The 7,642-nt window shown below is 44.2% G+C and overlaps 1 long non-coding RNA gene across 1 annotated transcript; it reads left to right on the top strand.

The window, feature by feature from the left end:
* Nucleotides 1–5,293: 5,293 nt before the first annotated feature.
* LOC135175128 (uncharacterized) lies at nt 5,294–6,459 on the top strand. The gene is made up of 2 exons (XR_010302255.1): nt 5,294–5,383; nt 5,983–6,459. It is a non-coding gene; the product is annotated as an uncharacterized LOC135175128 (long non-coding RNA).
* Nucleotides 6,460–7,642: the final 1,183 nt, after the last annotated feature.

Raw genomic sequence — 7,642 nt, 5'->3', positions numbered from 1 at the left:
TTGGAAGGGGCTGCCCAGGGAGGTGGCGGAGTCACTGTCCCTGGAGGTGTTCAAGAAAAGACTGGATGAGGCACTTAGTGCCATGGTCTAGATGCTAGGTGATAGGCTGGACTGGATGGTCTTGGAGGTCTCTTCCAACCTGGTTAATTCTTTGATTCTGTGATCAGTTCCTAGATGTAACATTATAATATTTGGTATTAGTTTAATTCAAAAGCAGCATCTTTGATCTCTCCTAATCAAAGAAATGAAGTAAGAACTGCAAGAGTTATTTAAAATTGTTTGCCACTGTTCACTAGATGAAATAAGCAGAAAGCAGTCGTGTGAAAATATAAAAGTATATATAAAAATATAAAAAATGAAAAAATGTGAAACAGTGCTAGATCTCTAAATATTATTCATTCAACTTGTCTCTAGCAATATGTACAACTTCTATTTTCATAAGAAGAGAGCATATTCTTTCCCACTAGGTAGAGGGGATTTAATGAATTTTACTTTTGAAATAAATCTACTCTTTCACCATTTCTCTTTCAGAACTCACTTCAAACACAACTGTTCTACAACTGCTACTAATTCAGTTTTTATAATTCATGTTTTTAACACCTCAGTCTCTATGACTCTAGTGAATAGCTTCATAATGACAGATGGTGAAAGGCCTGGAACACAAACCCTATGAGGAGAGGCTGAGGGAGCTGGGGTTGTTTAGCCTGGAGAAGAGGAGGCTCAGGGGTGACCTCATTGCTGTCTACAACTACCTGAAGGGACATTGTAGCCAGGTGGGGGTTGGTGTCTTCTCCCAGGCAACCAGCAACAGAACAAGGGGACACAGTCTCAAGTTGTGCCAGGGAAAGTATAGGCTGGATGTTAGGAGGAAGTTCTTCACAGAGAGAGTGATTTGCCATTGGAATGGGCTGCCCAGGGAGGTGGTGGGGTTGCCATCCCTGGAAGTGTTAAAGACTGGATGAGGCACTTAGTGCCATGGTCTAGTTGACTGGATAGGGCTGGGGGATAGGTTGGACTGGATGGTCTTGGAGGTCTCTTCCAATCTGGTTGATTCTATGATTCTATGAATTGGGTTTTTATTTGTTTAAGGTTCAAGAGAGTGACTTTCCATAGGCATTACTATAATCTGTTTTTCATTACTATTATGCGTCCAAGTGCAAACTATTACTTTAAAGGAGTTTAGAAATATCTACTATATCTACTATCCCAGTCTTCAGTCTATAAGTATTTACCAATATCAAGTTAATTACTGAGTGCCTTTATTTTTTTTGAAGAAGTTATGTTTCAAAGACCTGTTTCCCTATAAAACCTTGTAGAAATATTGACCTCACATAAAAGTGTAATTTCAGAACACCGAGGACATTCTGCAATGTAATTTATGGAATGAGGATAAGACTTTCATATCCAAGTTTCTAAAAATGTGTACTCCAGCAAATGACCTGCCTTTTTATCCTCTGCCAGGTGACACTTGTTCTGCCTGTAAAATCTTTCAGGAAGGCTATGATGACCTTGAACAGTGACAGAGAACTGTATTTCTTAATGGGGATATGTACTGTGCTGACAGCTCTGTCTACTGCTTCATAAGTGCTATATGGATTACCAAGGGGACAATATTTAGACTAGGGGATAAATGCATGGGAAATATTACAGTTTCTGAATGAAGAATGTTGAAGATGATAGACAGTAAGAGATCATGAAATTCAGATCTCTCTGGCTTAATCTGCTACAAATACACCCCAGGACAACACGCCTCAGGAGACTCAGGCACCAAACTGAAAAGGAGGTTGATTAAGCAACCTCATATTCGTATTCAGAAAATGAAAGCTTAGTAAAGGGGGGTGGGAAATGAAGTTCATTCAAATCACAAAAGCTATATGGAGATTAATAATCACTTTGTTTTCTCTGTTTCCTCACTTCAAGGAAAAACTTTAGGACTTCTGTCAATATATACTGCCAATATTCACAGCCACTGAGACATATGATGAAAGCATGATTGATTAACTGTTTTGATAATCATGACACATTATTTAACTGGCATTTTGATAGCTGGTTTATGTTTTAAAAGGATAATACATTCCAGCTTGGCTGCAGCCTCTTTTCCTAGCCTGCTTGTAATCTTCCATTCATTCTCCCAACAGTTTTTCCACTGTAAACTAAAATGTTTTACAGCTCACTACTGGAAAATTTTGGGGGGTTGGGATGGGGATGTTTTTTGGTATAGAACTTTAAACTGGTGAGGCTTTTCTGTGTCAGAGAGTTTGGTTAAAAGATTAATTGGAGTAACAATAAATCCTTGCTTCACAGATACAGTGATTTACTCCTTGCACAGTACCAGGACTTGGAGTTTAACAATAGTGCACAGGATAGAGGTGAAAGAGATCAACTGCCTTGAAATTTATGTCCATTACTAAGTCCTTTCTCTAAGATGAAAGAGAAGCAGCATAAACTCATTTTCAGTAAGAATTTACATGATTAGTAAAAGAAATAATACTCTCTTAATGGTCACTGTAAGGGAAATTCACAGACATCTTCACTTATTAATTGACTGGAATAAAATATATGTATATGTATAAGAAGAATTAGTTTTTCACTATCACAGTGGGAGAAATTTTTGGAATGACAACCAATAGCAAATGTTTTTTTTTGTAGCACATGGGTGTCATGGTAGACCTAAGCAGGCCAAAATAGGCTTATGCATACCATGGCTTGACCAGATATGTTTTTCTGCTCTCTGTCCTTCTGCTACAGGGTGAAGCAGTTGCGCAAAGGAGGGTAAAGAACCTGGGGCCACTGAGGCTGCTGAAGTTCCCATCCAACCTGACTGTGAACATTGCTAAGCTTGGAGCCTCCTTGGGCAGTCTTTTCCAGTGTCTCACCACCACAGCTGCTTGGTATCACCAATTAGAGTTTGAGTTAATGACTTCTTTAAAAATGGGATATTTTTCATCCCTATATTATCAATAAATGGTTTGTTCTCTTTCTCTTGATCATCTTCAGATGCTCGGAGAGTACAACCACTCAGTGCTGTGCTGTGATCATGCTCTGCAGGGGTCTGATGACCTTTGAGGGTCCCTTCACAGCCTGATGCATTCTATGGTACAACTTGGAGCCTTCTGCTGTGAGGCTGAGATAGCTGGGGTTGTTCAGCCTGGAGAAGAGAAGGCTACAAGGAGACCTTCTGATAGCCTTTCAGTCTTTGAAGGGGGATAGTTACTTAAAGCTGGGGAGAGAGTTTTGAACAGAGCCTGTTGTGACAGGACAAGGGCTGATGGTTTGAACTAAAAGAGGGAGATCTACGTCAGACAGAAGGAAAAAACTTTACACTGAGTGTGGCTGTGGAGCAAGGGGGTTTGATTCACCACTGATGGCACAGCAGAAGCAGTCAGGGCTGCATGGATGCCATCCCAAAAAAAAAGAAAACTCTCAAACCCACAATGCTGGCACCCATGCTTCCCCTCCTCACCCTGCCTCCTTTCCTCCCACCTATCATCTGATGCCTTCTGAGAACATCTGGGTTTTTTTAGCAGTTTATGCCTTTAGACCAGAAACAGTTGCAGTGCCAGAGAACACAAACAGCAGCAGCACAAATGAAAAGCAACTGCGTGAGGCAGGGAAGAGGAAGAGCTTTGGTGTCAGCACTGAAAAAATGAAGATGCTTTGGAAGAATCAGAGAACAGCCTAGGTTGGAAGGGGCCTCAGGGATCACCTACTCACACTTAAAACAGATAGCTCAAGCCCTCATCCAACCTGGCCTTGAACACCTCTGGGAAGGAGACATCCACAACCAACACCCCCAAGGCTTTTCTTTCAGGGCTGCTCTCAACCCACTTTGCACCCTGCCTAGATTTGTGCCTGAGGTTGGCCCAACTCAGCTGCAGGACCTTGCCCTGTGACTTGTTGAACCTCATGCAGTTGGCACTGGCTCACTTCTCAAGCCTGCCAAGATCCTTCTGGGTGGATTCCTTCCCTCAGGTGAGTCCCCTGCACCACACAGCTTGGTGTCATCAGCAGACTTGCTGAGGATGCACTCAATGCCACTGTCCTTGTCACCAACACAGATCTGTGGAGAGGTCTATGGATGTTTGCAGAGGTCTTTAAGCAGCTTTTAAAGGTGCAGAGGGCAATGTAAGGGTCTTCAGGAATCTATTAGTCTGGAGTGGACTGTAGGGTTCTGTAGAGGTGCAGAGGAGTCTGTGGGTGTGTGTAGAGGTCTTAGGGGTGTGAAGAGTTTGGCAGGGATCTGTAGGGGTCTACAGACATCTTTGAAAGATCTGAAGTTGTCTGTAGGGGTCTGTAGACATCTGTAGATGTCTATAGGGTACTGCAGGGGTCTGGATGGGTCTGTAGTTGTCTGTAGAGGTCTCTAGAGCTTTGTAGAGGAATGTGGGTGTCTGCAGCTATCTCTGGGGGTCTGTGGATGTCTGCAGGCACCTTTTAAATGTCTGGAGGGGTCTGTAGAGCTCTGTCAAGGTATGTAGATTTTTACAGGGTTCTGTAGGAGTCTCTAGGCAACTTTTAAAGGTGTGCAGGGGTCTGAAGGTGTAGAGCTTTGTCAATGTCTGTGGTGGTGTGTAGGTGACTGTGGGTGTCTGCAGAGATATGAAGGGGTCTGTAGATATTTGTCAGGGTCTGAAAGAGTCTGCATAGGTCTGTAGAGTTCAGTAGGTGTTTGGAGGTTTCTGTGTGGGTCTGTAGGTGTCTGCAGGCATCATTTAAGGATCTGGAGGGGTCTGTAGATATATGCAGGGGTCTGTTAAATATCTGGAGGGGCCTGAAGGGGTCTGTGGACCTCTGTAGGGGTCTGTATGTGTTTGCAGGCATCTGAAGGGGTCTGTTAGTTATCTGTAGAGGTCTGCCTGGCTCTGGAGGTGCCTTTTTAATGGGTCTGTGGAGGTCTGGAGGGCTCTGTAGAGTTCTGCAGTGGGCTGCAGTGGGCTGTTAAAGGTGTGGAGGGGTCTGTAGGTGTCTGCATTCAATTAAGGAATTCTTCATCTCCAGGACACTTTTGTCTACTGTCTTTAAGCTGTGACCATACCAAGTGAGATAGAGGTACACTTGCAGCATGTTTGCAGATGTCCCCAAACTGAGTGATGCTATGGAGAAATCAGAGGGACAGGATGGCATCCAGAAAACACCTGGTCAGGCAGGAGAGCTTGGCCCAGCAGAAGCTGCTGAGGTTCAACAAGAGCAAGTGGAGAGGGCTGCAGCTGAGTGGGAGCAAGCCTGCCTATCACTGCAGGCTGGGGGTGGAGGTGATAAAAAGCAGTCCTGAGAAGGCCTTAGGGGTGCTTGGGAGAAGCTGAGTATGAGCAGACTGTGTGAGCTTGCAGGCCAGAAGAAGTCTGTCAGAGGTCTGTAGGTGTTCACAGGTAGAGCTCTTCAGGTGTGTGCGGGGGCGTGTAGAAGTCTGTGCATGTCTGTGTGTGTCTGTAAGGGCCTGATAGAGGTCTATGGGGTTCTATAGAGACTTGTAGATGCCTGTAGATGTCTGCATGGGTCTGGAGGGGTCAGTAGGTAGATTTTAGAGGTTCGCAGGGATCCATAGATATCTGTAGGCATTTGTAGGTGTCATGAGAGATCTTTGAGTGTCTGCAGGCATCTGTTCAGGTGTGTAGAATTCTGTAGATGTCTGCAGGGTCTCTTAAAGGCCTGTAAAAGGGTTTAGGGTCATGTTTGGGGATTCCAGGGTCATCTAAAGAGGTATAAAATGAGGTTTTGGGGACACCAAAAGAGTTATTATGGGCATCTAAATTGGTATGGGGTCCTCTGGAGGCCACAAGGCAGCAGGCATCTGCAGGCTGGTGCCTTGCTTTATGCTCCATGACTCTTGGCCAACCAGGAGTCACAGGGGATGGGAGTTCCAGCATGAAATGGGTTAAAGGGTGAAGCTTCCTGTGAAATGCCTTTGGGTTTTGTTTAAAATTCTCTTAATTTTTTTTTTTTTTTCTTGTTGACTACTGCCCCCTGACCTGCTTTTTTTAGGGAGCTTAATTGCTTTACCCAAAATCAAGTTGGAGATATCTGTGGAGCCCCAGCCACAAACTCTGACTGTTGGGGGCTGCTTTGATACCAGAGCACGGAGCTGTCCAAAACCCAGTTCCTCCTTGCAAGTGGTTCAGAGTAGGATTCCCTTTGGAAAATGGGGACAGAAGCATCTCTCTGGTGAGTTGCTGTAAAGTGCCAGCCTTGGGGACTGATCTCTGACCACCTTGAACTTCTTATTTGGAGGAAAGGAATTTCTTCCATAGGCTTGTTACCTCCTGCTCTGCAGCTCTGTTAGCCCCTTTTGTGGAAAGAAGGAGAGGAGTTAGATTAAAAGCCCTCCTGGATAGTTCTGCTGTTTGGGAGGGGTTCTGTATTTCTGTATTACTTTTATTACTTGTTTATAATTTTATATATTGTGTTTATGTGCTTGTGTATTTGTGCCATACTGTAAATACAGCCTAATTCCTTAACTTCCATCTGCCTGAGTTTAGTCTGGTGACTTTGGGGGGGGGGGGGGGGGGGGGGTGGGCAGGAAACTCCAAAATGACCACATATGTATTTACTGTACGTTCCTTTCTGCTTTCCAGCTGGAGAGATGTTGCTTCTGATTTGCAGCAGACTCTTAAAGGACAGGGGTGAGTGAAGGTTTTAAATCCTTGCTATAAATAGAATTTATGGTTTTAGAAACCTCCTTACAATTATATATCAGATTGTGGGGAAACTTATTTTTTGTTAAAATAGAAAGTATTTACTCATACATCTTAAATCTTCTTGTGTTGAATTTTGTGGGTGTTCTTTTCTCTTTCACAAAGAACAAATGAACAAAATAATCCTACCATCTTTCAAAGGGTATCCAAGTCCATTTTCTCTACTTTCTAAAGAATTTTCTGAGTTATTGGCCTGTTTGCATTGTAAAGTGGATGATTCTGCTGGTGATGAGCAGTGGCTTGGGAAACCTGAAATTCAATTACCAGATTTGAGAGGCCTTCTGTGTACTCATGGATGTGGTAAGCAGTCAGTGCACTACTTTCCCTGTGCATTAACTAAGGATAATAACTCTTTGTTCCTCCCTTAACTACAAAAGGACCTGGAAGAAGTTGACTCAAATCAGGGAGAAATGCCATTAAGCTGCAAGAGCCTTGTGCTTGTCTTAGGAGACGCAGAGTATTTCTCCAGATTTTCTAATCACATACACCAGTATCTCAAGTGAGTAACCAGAGTGGAGATCTGGCCACAGAGGAACCAAATGAGGTTCAACAAGGACAAGTGCAGAGTCCTGCATGTGGGGAGGAATAACAGACTCCACCAGTACAGGCTGGGAGGTGATCTGCTGGAAAGCAGCCCTGTGGAGAGGGACCTGGGGGTCCTGGAGGGTAACAAGTTATCCATGGCACAGCAATGTGCCCTTGTGGCCAAGAAGGCCAATGGGATCCTGAGGTGTATTAGGAGGAGCGTGTCCAGCAGATCAGGGGAGGTTCTCCTCCACCTCTACTCTGCCCTGGTGAGACCTCATCTTGAATACTGCATTCAATTTTGGGCTCCCTAGTTTAAGAGGGACAGGGATCTGCTGGAGCAGGTCCAGTGGAGGGCTACGAGGATGATTAGGGGACTGGAGGGCATGGCTTATGAGGAGAGGCTGAGGGACCTGGGGCTTTTT

This window comes from Pogoniulus pusillus, chromosome 4 (assembly GCF_015220805.1).
Source record: "Pogoniulus pusillus isolate bPogPus1 chromosome 4, bPogPus1.pri, whole genome shotgun sequence".
NCBI classification, from domain to species: domain Eukaryota; kingdom Metazoa; phylum Chordata; class Aves; order Piciformes; family Lybiidae; genus Pogoniulus; species Pogoniulus pusillus.
Note: the sequence above shows the minus strand (reverse complement) of the source record. Positions and strands in the feature narration are given on the sequence as shown.